The sequence below is a fragment of the Heteronotia binoei genome, chromosome 12 (genome assembly GCF_032191835.1).
Source record: "Heteronotia binoei isolate CCM8104 ecotype False Entrance Well chromosome 12, APGP_CSIRO_Hbin_v1, whole genome shotgun sequence".
Classification (NCBI taxonomy): Eukaryota; Metazoa; Chordata; class Lepidosauria; order Squamata; family Gekkonidae; genus Heteronotia; species Heteronotia binoei.
In genome coordinates this window covers 48,411,937-48,432,517 of record NC_083234.1, presented here as the reverse complement: position 1 = coordinate 48,432,517, position 20,581 = coordinate 48,411,937, and positions in this window count along the sequence as shown.

Below are 20,581 nucleotides of genomic sequence, written 5' to 3'. Positions count from 1 at the left end.
TGCAGACGGCGGACACTTTGGAAAGGCTGCCCTGCGCCTTTAGGAGCAGCGTGGTGCGGGAAGGCAGAGTGCCCTCCCTTTAGTCTGTCCCGGATGCTTGGAAATAGACTCCCTCTGAATATGGAGGTGCCACGCTTAGCAATGAACTCATCCAACCCGTTAGGAGAACGTCCTATTAAAAGAACTGGGTTGACCTAAAGAAGTATGGACTGAACACAAAGAGTTGCCTTACTAGTTCAGACCAAGGTCCATCTTGTCCAGCGTTTTATTTCTCACAGTGAGTTTTCTGAAAACCGCCAAAACAACTATGGGAGGCAACTGGCGCGCTTGGGCTGGGCAGGACATACTGGCTAGCTACCATGCTGTAGTAGAGGGTCAGACTGTGACCTAGGAATCTCCATTCTGCTATAGAAATCCACTGGGTGACCTTGAGCCTGTTTGGTGTAGTGGTTAGGAGTGGTGGACTCTAATCTGGAGAACTGGGCTTGATTCCCCACTCATCCTCCACATGCAACTGCTGGGTGACCTTGGTTCAGTCACAGGTCTCTCAGAGCTGTTCTTTCAAGAGCAGTTCTCTCAAAGAGCTCTCAGCCCCACCACCTCACAGGGTGTCTGTTGTGGAGAAATGAAGGGAAGGAGACTGCAAGCCACTCTTGAGACTCCAAGTGAAGGGCGGGGTATAAATCCAATCTCCTGCTCCTCCTTCTCCTTCACTGTCTCCCAGACCAATTTCTCACTAGTGCTGCTTTGCCCCCAGCGCAAGCAAGCAATTTCCCACTAGTTGCTCCATAGGCGGTTTTTGAAATGCGGCTCCCTCCAGTTCCACTCACAGCTTTGTGATGTTGTCTTTTAAGGATTAAGAAACCACAAACGGAACTGGCGAGAGCAGCGAATCAAAATGCGCCCGCAGAGCAGCTAATGGGAAATTGATCACTTGCACCAGGGGAAAACAGAAGCCTGCAAGTGGAGCAACACTAGTGAGAAATTGGTCTCAGCCTAAACTACCTCACAGGATTGTTGTGAGAATAAAATGGAGGAGGGCAGAATGATGTAAGGCTCTTGGAGTCCCCGTCGGAGAGAAAAGCGGGGTATAAATAGCTGAATACCTACAAGTATTTAGATACACGTGAGTATTAAGGTTCTAATTTTAAGCATAGTCATTTAGAAGTAAACAGCATGACAACATGGGGGTCTTAAATCTAAGTAAACTGAGATGCAGACTTCAAGCGTGTTTGTTTAGTCTTACAGTATTCTATTGGTACCATTTCCCTTCCCATTTAGTATACCTAGGACTGTGGCCATAGAGAAACCTGGTGAGATTCTACAGTGTCATCTAGTCCCCGCCCTTACCTAGCATTTCATGAGAAGTGAGTGTTGACCTAGGATCTGGCAGACCCACTTTTGAATCCCCACTCTACCATGGAAGCGTGTTGGGTAACCTTGAACCGGTGACCTATCTCCCTACCTCAAAGGGTTGTTGAGAGGATAAAAAAGGAAGGCAGGAGAACAAACAATGCAAGCCCCTTTGGGTTCCCATTGGGGAGAAAGGTGGAATATAAATGAAGTACGTAAATTGGCTAAAGAAAACAAATGCCTTTGTGCTGCACACCCAAATAGCTGTACAGGGATGTACTCTCTTTGGAAGTTGCACGAAAGCTGCCAAATGGATCCTTCCAGTAGATCGTCTATGGCAGGGCAGACTCCCAAGGTTGTGTAAGAATTTGTACTCTGGCTACCGATTAGCAGGTTTGCTTCCTTCCACAAAGGACCTTCCCTGCTAGCCATCTGCCTTGTAATTCCCAAATTGCATCATTAGACACAAGACTGAACATTTTTTTCAGCCAAAGTGATCAGAAGGACAACACCCTCCCCCCCACCTTAGTCATGGAGGTAATTTGCACCTGCTTTACTGCCAGGCTGCCACAAGGAGCTGCAATAAAACAGAAACTAGAAAATGTGTGTGATCAGCAGACAAAAATGTCTCGGGACCTTTGTGCATTCCTCTCCAAGCGTGAAATTGCAGCAGCACAGGATCCAATATGCATGAAGAGAGACTAAAAATAAGGCTGCATAATGAACTTGCTGACATTTTGGCTGACATGTGAAAAAGCATTTTTTAAAAGTTTATTTTAAAAATAAAAGCAGTAAACTCAAGGCTGCAGTTTTTTGTTGTTCTTTACAGTACTGTTACATTAAGACAATGAAAAAGGATATTAAGGCTGCAGTCTCCAGAAAACACTTTCCTAGAAGTAAGCCCATTGAATAAAATGGGACACTGATGAGTAAACCAGCTTAGGATAATTTTTTAAGTAAGCCATTGTTTGAAAACAAACAAGTTTACACTATTATAGGAATCAGTGGTGGGGAAAATCTGGTCTGCTAAATTTCTGTTAAAGCCACATTAGCAAAAAAAAAAGTGGTTGGGAGCTCCGCCCTGGTCTTCAAAGGTTTCCAGAGCTCCCTGCTCTCCCCTTTCAGATTGTGGGGGTAAAGAATACAAGGCCCTCATCATGATAGCATAATAGTTTTGTTGTTTTTTTGCTGTCAAGTTACAGCTGATCCCCATAAGGAAAGATGTTCAGAAGTGGTTTGCCATTTACTTCCTCTGCATCAAGACCCTGGTATTCCTTAGAGGAATCCCATCCAAATACTAGCCAGGGCCAACCCTGCTGTGAGGAATGGTCACGGTCAGTGTGGTAAAAGTGGCCAGTATGAAATTTTGTCACCTTCACCCAGTACCTCAGACCCACAGAATAAAACATTGTCATAAATTAACACTAAGATGTTCTTAATTTCAAAAACCAAATATGAAATTTATTAATTTACAGAAAACAAGGAAGGGAGCAAATAACTATTGGTTGGTTATTAATCAGTTGGCAGGCAGAAATTCAAATAGATGATCTCTGAACACTAGAGATGTTGGCAGGCTGAAGTAATATAATAACAAAAAACAGGCAGGCAGTGTTTCCTTAATACTAGAAAACACTTTTATTCAGAGAAAGATTTATAAAATTACGCTCAGGCTTTTTCAATATAAAATCTACACACACTGTCTTTTACTCAGAGGACTTACAGATTTTGTGACAGAAATATCCCCACATAGATGCTCTCCACTAGTACACAGGTACACTCCAGACATTGAATAATACCTAGGAACTAACACCCTTGAGTGCTATCACACAAGCACCTCAATCCTGTATTCAGTCCAACACAGCTAGTGTCCCTGTCTGACTTCTGGGAGTTTTTCACAGCCACAAGAACCTTAGCCTCTCTCCCAGCGTGTTTGTGTGTTCTGTATTTGAACCAGGAGTCTGCCCTGTAGTACTGACAGAACTCCTCACCAGAGCCTTCAAGTTTTCCTATGCTCTAGTGACACAGTGTGCCACTACTCAGAGAGTTTTCCCTCAGAAAGAGCTTGGTTTTGCCCTTTCTCTCAATTAAACTCTCTTTCAGACAGAAACTCTAATTCACCAGTTCTGTGTCAAGGAACTGAGATGACAGACTGCCTTTCACTCCTTTCTCCGTCAATCTCACAACATAACAAAACCATGTGAGGAAATACCCCCCCCCCATTAGCCTCCTTCCAATCGATACATTCATATCCATAGAAGCAGCTCAGCCAATCATAGTGAGTTTACACACTCACCAGGCAAACTGCTTTAAGTCCATCACACCTGCTTAGCATCTGAGATCGACAAGACTGAGCTAGCCTTGGCTTTTCAGCTCAGGGCAGCATAAAAGTTAGGTGTTTCAAACTTTGCAAACACATGTAAAACATTTGAAAGGGACAGGGGCCATCTTTCCAACTGTGAAACGAAGTCCTTCTCTGAGAAAAGAATTTAATCCCCTGATTTCTTTCCAAATCAGAAGACAAATTTTTCAATCTATCACTGTAGCTCTGTATCTTTAACAGGCACATTGGTGTACTGTACAGATTCTTGTGAGTCAGTGTGCTGTGGTGGTTAGATTGCCAGACTAAGATCTGGGAGACCCACAATCCAATGCCCACTTTGCCATGGAAGCTTGCTGGATGATCTTGGGCAAGTCATGGTTTCAGCCTAACTTACACAAGGTTGTTGTAAGGATAAAGTGGAGGTCTCGCCACTGGGGAGAAAAGCGAGGTATAAATATATAATAAAACTAATAAATGAGTCTTTCTATGCTATGAGAAGCTGCTGATTTCTGTCAACAAATCTATGTTAAAGGCAGAAGAGCAGGCCAAGCATTTTTCTTAGTCAGCTGGCAACCCCACTTCCCTGGTTATTTCCCCTCCTCTGCCTACTGATCAGCACTGTAGTAACTTGAAGGTCCTCCTGCCCTAATTAACTGCCCACTGTTCGTATGAGTCAGTTCGTATGATGAAGTGATTCATCCCCGGAGGAGAGCACATGGCAATCTGGAGTGATTCAAGGTGAATTATCAGAGTGGTTTGGCACTAGTGGGGGGAAAGGAGGGTAATTTCTGCTGATTAGAAGGAGGGAATTAAAGCTGCACTAATCAAGACTTACCAGCTTTAAGCAGTATTTGATAGATCAACTATTCCATTCTAAGCAAAGTTATACCATTCTGAGCAGGCTGTAAATAGTATAAAACTCTGCTTAGAGCAGCCCTGTTAGAGTCTGCTCATGTGTTTTGCAAGTCAGTCTGTAGGAGGGTAACTAGATGTAGGAAGGGGGGGGGGTCTCCCCATTAATAGCTGGATATCTGCAGGAACCCACTTGTTGTCCTCCTTTGTTATTTTCTAGTCTGACAAAAAACAGAGATGCAGCTTTGCATTTGGGGAAGAAGTAAATCCATAGCATTCAATGGGCCCTTCTGCAAATTATTTGCCCATACAACTGTAGTCATGATTACTTATCCTAATACTCTGGTTTCTCTTCAGATCACATGATTACTTATCCTGGGAACACTCACATTTGAATAAACATGCAGGTAAATGTTCTGTGCCCTGTGGCACAGAGTGATAAACTGCAGTCCAAGCTCTGGAAGCTGGGTTCAGGTAGCTGGCTCAAGGTTGACTCAGCCTCCCATCCTTCCAAGGTCGGTAAAATGTGTACCCAGCTTGTTGGGGGGAAAGTGTAGATGACTGGGGAAGGCAATGGCAAACCACATCATAAAAAGTCTGCTGTGAAAAACATCATGATGCAATGTCACCCCAGAGTTGGAAATGACTGGTGTACCTTTACCTTTTAAAATGTTCTTCAGTTTAGCGGATTGCTCCAGACAGTCTTCCCAAACACCCTGCCTTTATATGGGCAGGAAAAGAAAGAGAAACACCTAACAGGCACACTTTTCTGTTCCCAAAATACTGGAGGATAAAGCCCCAAACCAAGAACTAAGTGGCACTCTGATTAATGCAAGGGGCCATCCCACTGCAAAAGTCTCCTGTGCAGGCCCTATTGAATGGCCAGAAGAATTCCCTTGGGGATTGTTCCCCATGGATCAAAACCATCTCTGATGCTACTCTTTTACAGAATTATTCCATCATTCATGTGGACTAGAAATTTAAGAACACTGAGCTTCTCTAGAGTCCAGATTCTGCATCAATAGCATTTTTTTAGTGTCATCATGGCTGAATGCACTCTTTGGCTTCAGGAAAGACCTAAGTTCCCTATTGGCTGTATGTTGACCTGAGTTTCACCCTTTCGGAAGAAAGTCCAGAAGTCTCTGCCACAAGACAGAGTTCCCTTCAGTGAGTCTGCAACAGTTACAAAATTCGAATGCAGCAGTTAAAAAGCCCATCTTACATCCTGAACCAAAATACTGCTCAAACAAGGGGGTCTCTGTGTTAGTATTCTACATAAAAGGGTTCAGCCATGCATTTACTTTGGATTCGGAATGTGGAAAGGCATGGAAAGGGAAAATATAATACCTACCCACCCAGTTTCTCTTGCAGAAAGAAATGATGACTTGCTAGATTTTGTAGCCTTGATAAATCCAGGTACCAGAGGCAGCCCTATTAGGAAGCAAAGTGAGGTGCCCACGTTGTGAGAAGCGCTGCCAACTTTTCAACTGGCTTCTGGAGCTATGCCTTTAGCAGCAGTCTGAGGTGCAGGTATTAACTGATGTAGTCAGGAGAGTTCTAGGTAGAATTTCAGATCTCAGTTGCTGCTTGGTCATGAGGCTTAGTTTGGAATGGGACCAGTCACTCTTTTTCATTCCACCTGACCTCATTGAGTTGTTAAGAATTACAAGGGAGTATATTTCCCTGGGGAACAGCAGGTTCAAAATGTAGCAAATAACCATTCGCAAATGAGCATATTTATTTTCCTTCTTTGAGAAGTTTTTTCTTACCTATCTGTCAAGCTGCTGGTAAAGGCCTGGGAGCAGGCTGGGGGGGCGGGGTGGGTTGGATTTTCCATGGAAAGGTAGAAATCATACTTGTGCAGATTTTAGGAGCCCTTGAGGGTGGCAAAGTAGGAGACAATTCTGACCCACAAGGCATGAGCAACTTTGAATTTCTCTGTCATCAGTTCCTCTGAAACAAAGGATAGCTGTGCATTTGGCTAGCACACTGAGATAGCTGTTCACCTGGAATAAAAACAATGAAACAGGGTCAGACAAATTCCTGGAAGACAGAATATTCCAATTCAGTTTGTCTGTTCAAAATGCTGTAGTAGCATCATTACTATTATTACGGTTTGGTTGCTCACAACATCACAAAGGCTGTTAGCCTCATTACTATTATTAGGGTTTGGTTGCTCACAACATCACAAAGGCTGTTAGAAATGATGGCTAAATTGAACTTCCATGTTCAAAGACAGTATACCTCGCAATACCAAGTGCTGAGGAAAGAAAGTGGAAGAAAGTACATTCAGAACTCTCTTGTAAGCTTTCTAGGGGCATCTGTAAATACACCGTGATATGAACAAGAGGGCTATGGTCAAATTTTATTTATACTCCACTTTCCTTCCCAAGGGGACATCACAGTGGCTTACATCATTCTCCTCTGCTCCATTTTAGCCTCAGAACAACCCTATGAGGAAGGTTAGGGCGTGAGTGTGTGACTGGCCCAAGGTCACCCAGCAAGATTCTATGGCACAGTAGAGTGGAGATCTGATCTGATCCTTGGTCTCCCTGATCCTAGTCCAACACCCTGCACATTACTCTGTCTGGCTTTCAAATTGTGTAGCTCCCTGGGTCACCACAGTCTGGCCACCGTATGTCTCTGTGTGAAGACACAAAGCTGCCTTCTACTGACCCCTTGGTCCATCAAGACTAGTATTGTCTACTCAGAAGGGCAGCAGCTCTGTGGGTTCTCAAGTGGAGTTTCACGTCACCTGATCCTTTTTAAAAGGGAGATGCTGGGGATTGATCTTGTGGGTGATCTTCCTGGATTTGCCACTAGGTAATGTGAGAAGAGAAGAAAAACACCTTTCCATTCCACCCCCCCCCCTTTCGATGTTTAAATTGAATAACCTGGCAATTTCCTGCAGAAATGAATCATTCCTGCCAACCTCAAAATGAAAAAGGTGTCTGCAAAGTCCTAGGAGAAAACCCTCAATGGCTTAGAGCAAAAGTGACTCAGCCTCTCAGGAATGACAGGTATTTGTTCTGCCAACTGTACCTGTGTGCTACTTCCTGTGTGGGTGGGAGCTCCTGATCTAGGCCTGTGGCATGTGCCAGGTATCTGGGCTGTGTTCTGAGAACTTGTTCACCAGCAGCAGGCACCACCCCCTAGAGCCTGGAATGGCAAGATTCTGCAAACATTCTAAAGCATTCTCTCGAGGTTAGCAGGTGTTCATAGTGCAATAATCTCAACTGATTTTTCTTAAGTTAAAAGTATATTTATGGCACAGGTGTGAACTTTGACCTCCTGTATTTTCAAAACTGCTTTCCAGCTAAGTTTACAAGCAACAAATGGAAAGCATCTGGAGGAACCCAGGAAGAGAGCTAGGGAAGAAGGAAAGGGGTATATTGTTATCACAGCCTACCTCCAAACATTTGCTGCAGAACACGTAAGAAGCTTCCTTCTACTGAATCAGACCCTTGATCTATAAGAGTCAGGATTGCCTACTCAGACTGGCAGTGGCTTTCCAGGGTCTTGGGTACAGGTTTTTCACATCACTTACTGCCTGGTCCTTTTAACTGGAGATGCTGGGGACTGAATCTAGGACCTCTATATGCAAAAGAGAGCCAGTTTGGTGTAGTGGTTAAGTGTGAGGACTGTTATCTGAGAGAACTGGGTTTGATTCCCCACTCTTCCACTTGAAAGGGCGGCTCACAGGGTGTCTGTTGTGGGAGGGGGGTAAGGTAAAGGAGATTGTGACCGCTCTGAGATTCAGAGTACAGGGCAGGATATAAATCCAATATCATCATCATCTTCTTCTTCGCCACAAATCTAGGGAAGGGGAATTCCTGGAGATGTTTTGCTCTTGTGGCCCTAGCCAGCCCACCTCCTTTAAGAATTGAAAAAAGAGTGCTTGACACTCCCCAATGATTACCATATGTTATCAATAAACTGTTTTAAAACCGACACTCCCCAACGAGCCCCTGCAGCCCAAAAGCTAGCCTTGCTTGGTGACTGGAAATCTGCTACTGCCTCAGCCAGCTGAGGATGCAGTACAAAAAGTGCTTTGAAAGTTACAAACTGTGTGGTGCAGAGTGCTCCATCCATGTCATGACTCACCAAACTGTGTGTATGCCCCCTCACTGCTCCCACTGGATAATGTAGTGTCCAACAGTTAGACTGTGTGCTCCTAAGCAGAGTTCTACTCTTCTACATTCGCAGAGGTCAATGGGCTTACAAGGGTGTAAGTCTGCATAGAATTTCACTGCAAGCCATTTATTAGGTCAACGTAAAGCAAAGGGTAAGGAATGTGGCTGTTTGCAAATTAACAGTGCATGCCCTTTGGTGACCTCATGGAAGGGCTTGCCACAAAGAATGGAGATCTACAGATTTGTTGTGAAATTTCCAAATGTGGTATGCTTTGGCCAGTATATGCTAGTACTACACTGAATGCTCAGAGAGTCTCAGTAAGAAAAAACCTAGGGAAGAACAAACGTTTCACTGAGACTGGGTAAGGGAGGAAAAAAAGCTGTTTCTTGCGTGCTCACAAAACTGCAACTCACAGTGATTATTTTGCTCAAGGGCAGTGAAAATTATGTTTGCTTCTATGCTTGTGCATTGAAAAGTTTGCCCCCAAATCTGTTGCTTTAGCAGAGGTGCATTATGATCTTAAAATCAGTTACTTAGAAGTAGACCCCAGGTCCAGGATTATATTTAATTTAAGGCACAGCTTTAAGGTGAATCCTGAGTCACTGGCCAGCAAAGTGGTCAGGCTGGGTCCGACTCCTGATCATCACAGCCCTGGCAAATTGTAAGTGATAAATTTATTGTCTGTGGCCACTGGCTTTCACAATCCAAAGCACACTTACAAGCAAGTGATCATACAAGTTTAAATTTTCTAAAATAACAGACATCTTTAAAATTTCTCAGTCCAGCTCAAATAACAACAGTTCAGTTAGTTGTTTACTTTTTTAGAAACCACATTTGCTCTGATTTTTCTGGCAGCCTGAGCCAAAAGTGCCATCCTATGGGAAACAGAGGAATCAGCATTTGACAATATAAAAACTAATTCATCAAGGTCAGACAAGGAATGTAAAGTGATTAAAATCTTAGCCAGAAAGTTGTTCCTAGGCTCCAGATATAAGGGGCAAACCAATGGGGGAGGTCTTCGACTGAACTGCCACATACACCCTGGCAAAATAACATAACTGTTAGCACATAAAGACTAAAATCCTATCTGTATCTATGAGAAGGTAATAGATCCAGAGGAGTTAGTCATGTTAGTCTGCTGCTGCAAAATAGTAAAGAGTCTGGTAACGGCTTTAAGGCTAGCAAACTTTACTGTAGCATAAGCTTTCAAGAAACACAGCGCTCTGCATCTGACGAAGAGAGCTGTGTTTCTCAAAAGCTTATGCTACAGAAAAATTTGTTAGTCCTCAAGGTACTACTGGATTCTTTACGATGAGAAGATAAGTCTTGTTGAAATCTATGGGATTTACTTCCAAGTACATATGCTTAGCATCAGGCTGCTATGATGGTCACACTTCCCAAATGGCGTGGTCCAGCACTGCACCTATGACACTAACTGGAGAAGCATGTTCTGACCGTGTCACAATCAATGAAGTAAACAAATAGGAGCCTTTAAAAGAACTGCCTCTTGAATTGCAGCATGAATCTCTATTTCTGAGCTGGCCTTCCTTAACTGGGAGTCCCACAGAATCTTGAAGAATTACAAGAAATAGATTCTTCACAAGGTCTTGCTCTTTCATGGGTAACCTTTTTGGGTTGTGCTGGTGAAGTCTCTCAGCTTTAAATCCAGCTGTCAGAAGTCTGAGAAACACCACCCTATGCATATGAAGGATGTTACCAGATATGTCATTCAGTGAGTTTTCAGGTGGCATAAACATTTCTTAGACTGTGGTAGCCACCCAAATGCTTCTCTGTTGCAGCAAGAATATATAGATGCTAGTGGTTAAAAAGAAGAAGCCAGGAAGTCCTGTTTTAAATTTTCTCCATGAATTCACTTGGGCAAGTCACTGTTCCCATATCCTCAGCTCCCCTCACATCTGAAATATGAGAATAACATGGGAGGGGCTGTGACTCAGCTACTTTTCATGCACCAATTCCCAGATCAGGTAGGAAGTGATGTGAAAGACCTCTGTCTCTGAGCCCTTGAGAAGCTCTTGCCAGTCAGAGGCTGACAACATTGACCCTGATAAAAGGCAGGGGTGGACATACTTGCATAACATAAGAGCCACATAGAAACATGTCAGATGTCTGAGAGATGTAAGACCTGAAATCAGATGTTTGAGGAAGGAAGGAAAAAAAATAGCTGGGGAGGGGGAAAGAAAGCAACTAATTCTAAATGCATTTTTCAAGCTGCCAGCTCACTTAGATTGAAGTGATTTAGAGACAAATTCCTTCTCCAAGCTGGCTAACGGAGCAGTGGAGGCTTTGAGAGCCACATGATGTGTTTGGAAGAGCCATGTGGCTTCCGAGCCACAGTTTGGCCATCCCTGATATAAGGTAAAAAGCAACTTTATGCATTCATGACATGACAGAACTGTTGACAGTGTTTAGAGAAGACATATGAAACACCTTGAAAAGATTTACAATGTGTTTTACACCTAAGTATGAATTTGATAGTACAGGTTGCCCAGTTCATGTGAAGAGTGGCTACCATCAGTGCCACTGACTGCTGAGGTGAGAAGATCATCGTTGTGGGAGTGCCTAGCTTCAGAGCTCTTCATTTGTGGAAGTCTTCTTCTTGGGGGCTTAGAATATAGTCTTCCTACACTGTACAAATACAGGGGTGGAGGTCAGATGGGATAACACCCCAGCAGACTTTCTCAGCAAGTAAGGAGAGATAGTTCATGCATGCCCCATTGCACCTAACTTTCTGAACCTGATTTTGACACAATAGGGCTTGCCTGTCTTCATCTCAGGCTCAACCAACAATGCCAAATGCTCATGATTCAGTAGCAAAGCAGGCTGCAATTGCCAGTCTCTACAGGATGCCTGCTCAGCAACCTTGTTAGGGGAATACTTTTATCACTTTCCTTCTCTCACTACTTGAGTACACAACAAGATAGTCTAAGTCAAGTCAGAGTGAATGTTAATAACCTCATGGCCATGGTGCCAGCCATGGTTCTCTAAGCTCTTGCCATCTGGCCAAAGTAGCTTGTGCATATTTCCCTCTGGATGGAGATCTTATTTCACAAGATCAGGGCATTCACTGAAGATAACTGTCACGTTCTCAGGGTGCAGGCAGGCAGGAGTCCAAAGCCAGTCCAAGGTCAAAGTCTAAGAAGTCAAGCAGGAGCCAAGCCACCAATGCAGAATCACAAACTGGAATCAGAAATCAATGTCCAAAAGCCAAAAGGTCAGGGTGCCAAGGAAATCAAGCAGGTCAGGATCAGGCATCAGGAAGGAGCATGGATGCAAGCCAGAGAATAGACTTGTTGCTTCCACAAGGTTACCAGGTCCTGGGTGGGAGCTATATGGGAGTCTCAATCAGTCTGCTCCCTGGGTTGCAGTGACTCTGCTAGAACTCAGGGCAGAGAGAGCTGAAGCATCTGCGTGCCTCATGTCTTCGCTCTGAAAGTTCTTTCCGGAGCCTGCTTTGAACTCTTGAGATGGGAGGAGGAGAGTTTGGAAGAGATTGATCATCGACAGCTGACACTGGTGCCTGGAGAGTGATTGATGGGCCAGCTGCTGTTTGTTCAGCTGAGGAACTGGCTGGCAACTCTGCCAGGTCTGTTAACCCTTCCAGCTCCTCCTCGTCAGGGCTCATGACAATAACAGCCTGGCAAATAACTGGCCGGGCGATGTGTGTACCTATTTAAGATTAGGTAGAAGAGATATAAACTTTATAAAGGACACAAACACACAGAATATTTTTTAAAAAACTTAAAACATTAGCACTTGTTGGTCTTAAAGGTGCTTTCTTTGTATCTCTTCCATGGGATCCAGGGAATTTGGTAAAGGAAGCTCTGGCTCTTTCCTTCCTTCCCTAGGGGTCCAAGAGGGGAGAAGCCTCAGCCAATAGAAGGAAGAGAGGCTTGGCTCAGTAGCTCTGCTGTGCAATTGAGAGCGCCTGGCAAAGCAAGCTCTGCCTCCCTCCCTCCCCACTCAGCCACTGGAAAAAATAGAGGTTTTGCTCTGTAGTTCCTTTGCGATTGAACAAACCTGGCAAAGCAAGCAGATGGAAGCAAGAGAGACGGAGAAGGAAGCAGATGATAGACAGTTGCTGCGGGGCCTGATAGGAGCCCTCCAGGGGCCTGATTCATCCCCTGGGCCACATGTTTGGCACCCCTGCCCTAGTCTGATGAGAGCCATCTGACAACTATTTTGGTGGACCACCTTTTCCCACAGGACCACATTCTTTTTTCATAGCCTCTCATTAAACATATCCACCTTCATTTCTTCTGGCCATGCCTCTTACTTTCACCTTGGATCTTCAGTTGTCCCTCAGACATCTTAAGAATAATTTCTTTGAACTGTTAGTGACATGCAAAAACTGGCTCTAAAAACCTATATTCCCGGTTGTAACAACATCTGCAAACTCTGTGTGCGTGTGCATGCACTATGCTTAGACCCTCCATTGCTAGCACAAGGACAAAGCTGTTCTGCACATCTTTCCTGCTTAAGATAGTTTCCTGGTTTCCTATACCATACCAAACCTTTAATGGCATAATAGATTCAGATAAAAATACACAGAATATAAAAATTTAAACATTGGAGATAAAATCAAAATCCTATAAATGAGGAACTAGTTTCACCTATCTTTTTTTTCCAAAATCCATTTATAGATGACAAATGCTCCTTATGTTCTCCAGATGTTCACCATGTGTTGGCCTTCTTCAATTCAAGCAAAGCCAGCTCCTTTAGAAAGGATCTTAACCTGCTTTTTTGTTATGGAGGAACACACAAGGGCCAGCAGGCAATCCCACAATGCTTGAGCCACTATATAATATTGCACAACAGAGTTGGCATATTGTCTACTCCCCATTTAATTTGAGCTCACTCTATGAAACTAGGGTTGCCAGGTCTAGGTTGGAAAATACCTGGAGACTTTGGGGATGGATCCAGGAGAGAGTGGTGTTTGGGGAGGGAGGGGCCTCAGCATGGTACAATGTCATAGAGTCCACCCTTCAAAGCAGCCATTTTCTCCAGAGGAGCTGATCTCTGTCAGCTGGAGATCAGCTGTAAAAGCAGGACATCTCCAGGCTGGCAACCCTATGAAACCAATCCCATCTAAAGCCTTTAACAGAGGTATCTACTCCATATCTGACTTATGCAAAGCAAAAATCATCTTTGTCCATCAAGCACAATGCCCTAGACATCCAGGCTAGAACTAGTGCTGCACACAGCTGAGAAGAGATTGACTCTCTGCTTTCCTGATCTCAAGTGTTCTCACCTCTTGTTAGGCCAACTTGCTATTCTCCCAGTAGTCTGCAGAGACCACAAAGAGAAACAGGTGACAGCTGACACTGATGTTGTTCAAGTGGTTGCCATTAAAGTCCCTCCTTTCCCACAGTGTGTGTCCTCTTGGGCCTGATGCATCAGTCAAAAGAAGAATTAATTGAGATGCCATGGCTCTGCCCTTTCAGGCATGCCCATTTAGTGCTCAAGTTCAATAGGACGGGTCTCCCACTTGTTTTTAGTTTAGTTCTAGATGATTCCAAGCATGTCCTGAGTATCAGTAGTGTGACTGCAGAGATGAACCACTCAAAGAACATCAGTTACAGGTAAGCAGCCTATTTTTCCTCTACCAGGACTACAGACCCCAGAAGGTGGGGGGATTTGTATTGAGGGGGAAGCGGCACCGCTGAGACATCTCCATTCTTGGATCAGCCATTTTCTCACACAGACAGAAAGAGGACCTGATCTTTCTCAACATTAATCTTCTGTAATCAAATCTGGTTTTATGTGGGTGTTTACTACTGGGGGTGTCTGCAATCTCTGTTTCTGTCTATCTCCTGTTGTATATGTGGGTGGGAATGAAACCTGGATTCCCAGGCTTTGCCCCCATCTTCACAGTTCTGCATCCTTGTCAACGTGCAAGTATCAGCAAAATGTTTCTCTGCATTTGTTGCAAAGAAGTGGGGTGGATACTGGCTATTTATCATGGGGTGGGGTGGGGGCAACTATAACATCCATTCTATTCCCCCCTCATCTGCCTGCCTGTCTTCCAGCAGGTATAAACAAAACTTTCCCCCTTGCCTGTCTAGCCCATGTGTAGCCCTATATAATAAAATTGGTCTGCCAACCAAGACTCATGGTTATGTAGAACAAAATAGTGTTTCTGGAGCCACAGTGATGTAGTGCAATGCTGGCCCTTTTTTGTGCTCTGCGTTTTCAACCAATCAGGACAATTCTGCTCAGCAGGAACTCTTTAGATTTGACGCCACACATTTCATGTCCATATCTGCTGATGTTGCTTCCCCAGCCTCTCCCACTGCTCAAGAAAAAAGATCTGAAAATGAGGTGTCCAAATAATTGTCAAATGAGATCAGACTGGAAGGTTTCCAACAGCTTCTGTCACATCAGAGATAAATTTGCTCAGATTAGGAATGTTTCCTCTTTTTTCCAACCGCAATGTGATTTGGGTCAGATCTTCACTGGTAAAGCTCTTGTTCTTTTCTTGCCTATTTGATTGGGCCTTGCAGAGGAGAATTTCCTGGTGGATTTATGTTAATTAGTGAGAAGCAGAGGGCTACAATATGGATTTCCTCCTTTGGGCACTAAAATGTCTTGCACCATCAGCTCTGTCTGCTGCCAGTGACACGACACAGGGAAATTCTGAGCCTTTGTTCAAAGTGCTCCAAGCCTCCAAAATTACTTGTCATGGGTTATGGGCAGATAACTGCCATAGGTCTCCTCCCTACCACCAAATACTTGTCTTTTGGGGGCTGCCAGCATAAGCCTCTGACAAGAGGACAAAACTCTCCCTGAGCTTTGCAAAGAGGCCATTACAAAAGAGTTCTGACGTCAATGTGCTGGGAGCTGAAAGACTCTGGCTCCAGAGAAGTGAGCCTTGTGTTTGAAAAATGACAATTTTCTGTCTAGGAAAAGCAGGCTTCTGAAAGGCGCCCTTCTTTTGGGGGTTTCCAGGAGCCAAAGGACAGAACAAGAAAAGCCTTTGAATGGCTATGTAAATAGCCCAGCCAGTGGGCTGCCAGCCAGGAGAGGAGACCAGGGCGGCGGCAACCTAGCGGAAAAACCTTCGGCACGGTCAATCGCCAAGCTCAAACACATCCGAAAAGCTGTTGGAGATCTCAAGGGGGTGACCTCATGGAATGGCACATGGGGCTAACCTGGCTTTACCCTTCAGCCGGGGCTAATTAACTTTAGTGTTCAAAAAACAAGGTTTTAAAGATAAATCCTACAGTTCATATGCATTATGCAAATTAAGCAAATGTACATAATATATTTTTTTGTGCAATATTTATTCTGCAAAGGTTTCCCACCCACCTCATTACCAGACATTATTCTGGTCCTATGGGTTGTGGGAGGAGCTAGGAGAATGGAACTCTCCCTCCTTCTCAGTCACTGGAAATATTCAGCTGTCCCTTTGGCCTTCCTGCTAGTGGGAATTGCCCATGTCTCTTCTTAGTCACGAGAGCTTGCAAGAGTAAAGCCAAGATTCTCAAGAAGGTGGATTCTGTGCCCACCACCTCATTCTGTACTTTGCAAACCTGCCTTTCAGTGTTTCAGCCTCTGTTGGCTTATCCTGCTGGGCCCTCTGTCTGTTCTACAAAAATATGCTATGCCTTTATTTAATGCACAGCTTGCCTTTCCTTGGAATGCTCAAGGAGGCTAAGAGAAATCAAGACTGTGCAAATCTACATTAACGACAAGAAAGGAGCCAGACTAAGAGGATCCCCTAACAAGCAACCTGCTCTGATGAATGTTTACTTGGAAGTAAGCTTCAAAGAGTTTTCTTAGACTTACTCCCAAGTTAATGCCTGCAGCCTGCATTCCCTCACCCAGAAGTTGAAGGCAGTTTGAAACAGGGATTCTTTTTTGTGGTATAATGCACTTATGCAGTCTCACTGCTGGTAAAAAGGTCTGCTGGGTTTTTGCAGTATATTGTTTCAGAAACCTGCCAAACCTGTTCACCCAGACATGGTGTATACTATGGGTGCATTCACACTACACTAAATAATGTGTTTTGCAACCGGATTTTTGCTATTCTTACAGGGCGTTTTTGCACTCACCTTCAGCCGGCGCGACCCCCCTCTTCACCGCGCAGGATCTGCGCGGATTTCGCACTAAACGCTGTGGAGCAGCCGGAAGAGCCGGAAACTCCCGGCGCAAAAGCCGCGCAAATTCCGTTTGCGCGGCTTTTGCGCCGGGAGTTTCCGGCTCTTCCGGCTGCTCCACAGCGTTTAGTGCGAAATCCGCGCAGATCCTGCGCGGTGAAGAGGGGGGTCGCGCCGGCTGAAGGTGAGTGCGAAAACGTCCACACAGTAAAAATCCAGTTGCAAAACACATTATTTAGTGCAGTATGAACGCAACCTATGTGAAATTATTCCTTTCTCTAACCTCTGCTAGCTTTACTTAAAGCAACAGATCTCTCTGCAGTCACATCCTGCTCATTTACTTTGTCTGGACAAAATATGGGACTGCTAAAATGGCTGTAAATGCAACTAATAATGTGGGTTTTAGCAAAGGAGGGGGATCCCTTGAAATGTTAACATTCAGGAGAGGTTTCCCATTATGATAGGGAAGGTTCTCACTTTCAGTCATTTGTCATAACGGAGGCTTAGAAAGATATTCCAGGTGCCCTAAGGTATTGATCCCAGACTTTTATGAAGAAATTCAGTGTGTTTATTTACATTTTATACAACTCGGGCCTAGAAGCCATTACTGCAACCATTTCAGCAGCCACCTTACAACACCTACATTTTGTTCCTGTTTCAGACTCCACCAAGAAGTAGATAACCTTATACAGGCAAGCCTTTGCTGATTTTCAACCAGGACAAGCTGGGAAAATGTAGCTAAATCAGGATTGCTAGTTGTTCATTAAGAAATATACATGAACGTACATGAAGTTACCTTGTACCACATCAGACTATTAGTCCATCAAGGCAAGTATTGTCTACTTTGACTGGCAGCAGCTCTTCAGGTGGAATTTCTTTACATCTTCCCAGATCTATTTTAAACTGGAGATGCAGGGGACTGAAACTGGGATTGTCTGCTTGCCAAGTAGATGCTCTACCACTGAGCCATGGCCCTTCCCCAGTATGTGTTGCCTCTTCTGGTAACTCCTGCAGTTTTCATGGAGCATATCTTTGTTCTCTTTCTGGGAAGGATCCCTGAGTTCTGTATTCTCAGAGCCCAATCTGATCTCTGCAGACCATCCTGCCTCACTGATAGATGAATGGATTCTTCTGTAATCAAGATGTTGTTATCACAAAGAAACCAAGTGTCCTTAGGCAGGCTGCTAGCTCTCACTCTGGATCCTCTCTCTGCAATACGGAGATGGTGCTTCTAATCAGAGGATTGTTTTAAGAATAATGTTATGTCAGCTGCTGTGAGTATTCTGCAGTACTGTTTTGATGCTAAACCTGCCAGCTATCATCACACAGCAAAGGCTCCTCAACTGGGACCAAGCACATGTGTCCAGGCAGCATGAGAAAGTCAGATAGAGGGAGGAATGTGTGTCCCTTAAGTGAAAGATTGGCAGTGTCCCTTTTTGTTTTCCCAGATTGCACAGGGAAGACAGTAGCATGATCACACTAACTGACCGCATCTTGGTTCGAAGGGGGTGGGGCAAGATAAGACAGTTCCAGGGGTCAGCGCTGAGCCACAACCCATTGATTGTCCCTCCTTGTTCTCTGTCATGGTCCCCTCTCTAGAAATCAGGTCTTTAACCTTTCCAGTTCCTGAACCCACCAAGCAGCAAGCACATGACCAGAAATCATATGACAACATCAGAATCACATCAGGAAGAGGGGAACTCAGTTATGACTGGTTTCAAGGGCTATGAGTAGCATATGGGGACAGGAAACACAAACCAAGCATCCAGCAGTGCACTAGAGTGAGGAACAAACTGAGGGCCAGGAAAGCTCTCTACCGCTGAGTGATCTTGCTGGCCTGTTCTCTTAGCATGGATGCAAAGGAAGGAGGGAGGCATGGAACTTTTGCTCTCTACATAGTGGGTCCTTCTAAAAACAGCAGAATAAATGGCAGCTAAGGCAGAATAATGACTCAGCTAAGGCTCCAGACCCATGGGCTGAAGGTCATTGCTCTGGAAGCATCACCCAGGCTACCTTCTGCTTCTCTAACTCTCAGAGGCTCTCTTCCGGCTCTTCAAGTCTAATTGATGCTGGTGTTTACACCTTTGGTCAGCGTCCTAGATGACTGTCGCATCCACTCCCCTCCTTGTGCATCCAGCCAAACCACACATGTTTAGCTTTTTCAGCCTTTCCTCATCAATGGGCCTCTTAATGTTCTTAAAGAGCCAGCTGTGAGAGGGGCTCTTGGTGCCTTGAAACCAGTTTTGCATTTCAGTTTCTCTTTAGCATAACAATCTCTCACACATCGGCAAAGACTGTTTTTGCAGCCAGCATAAAGGCCTATTTACCAACGCCGTTTGTTTTCAATGATGCTTATAATAAGCGTCTGTCTGGTTGTGGCTTCATTACCACAATACTTCAGACTGAATAAATTGATTCAAAATATTATCTGAGTGAGCATCAAATTTGAGTTCTTTCCCCTCTCCAAATGTTTTAGCATATTTTTCTCCCACAAAAAACACAGCCCAAGCCTATGTGTGCATTCTTAGAAATAAGACCCACTGAGTTGACTTACCCCCATGAAAATAAGTCGAGAACTGCAGCCTTGAAACTGTTTAACTCACATTGTGGCCCAGTTAGATGCATGCTAGCAGCCCCGTGGCACAGAGTGGTAAGCTGCAGTATTGCAGTCCAACCTCTGCTCACTATCTGAGTTCAATCCTGGCGGCAGCTGGCTCAAGGTTGACTCAGCCTTCTGAGGCTGGTAAAATGAGTACCCAGCTTGCTGGGGGTAAAGTGTAAATGACTGGGGAAAGCAATGGCAAACCACTCTGAAAAAAGTCTGCTGTGAAAACATCAAGGCTTTTTTTTGAGCAGGAACGTGCAGGAACGCAGTCCCAGCTGGCTTGGCAGCAGGGGTGTGTGGTCCAGTATGCAAATGAGTTCCTGTTGGGCCTTTTCTACAAAAAATGCCCTGGAAAACTTAACAGTGTGACATCACCCCAGAGTCAGAAATGACTGGTGCTTGCACAGGGGACTAGCTTTACCTTTTTTTTAATGTGCAAGCTATTGTTTTCCTAGCTGCTGCTGCTTTGGTAGATCTCCCAACCCCCCGCTTTTTTTCAAGTCCTGCTGATGGGGGAACATTCAGTAAAAGGGACAACATTGCAGTGTTATAGAGCCAATCGATATGGATATATAATGACGTCATGAAGGCAGATGAAGGGAGTAGATTGGGACAGCAAATAGGGTTGCCAACAACCTGGAGAAAAAAATATCCTGCGCATTTAACAGAACATTAATGGGATGATATTTACCAAGTAATTTTATCTACCTCCATGCCATGCAAAGCTTCAACTACCCATTCCCACACATTAAGCCCCTGTTAAAGGAGGTAAGACTTGTTTTTCCTCTAGGTTATTGGCACCCTTAGAGAGCAAAGGAGGGCAATATAAATAAATAGGTGCTTCCCCCACACACACCAGGAAAAAAACTGGTGGGGAAAGGAGGCATTTCCCAGAAGTTCTGCAAATATACTTTAAAAACTGTGGCTCATTTCTGCTCGTCCCTAAGGAGCGCTCTTTCAAATCCTCACAGCCTGTAACCACTCTATCCACATGTGGAGATTAAGTACTTAAGACCTAGAAAAGATATGAGGGAAGGGTAGGGTTTTTTTGGTAGTGTGAACTCCCAACTTGTGTTTTGATTGCTTCCTCCATTTGTTTTTTTTGCAGATGCTCCCTAATGAGAAATCCCTGATCTTCCAGAATGAAGGAAACTCCCTCACATTTGCACAGTTAACACAAGGCTGTATCTCCAGCAGGCA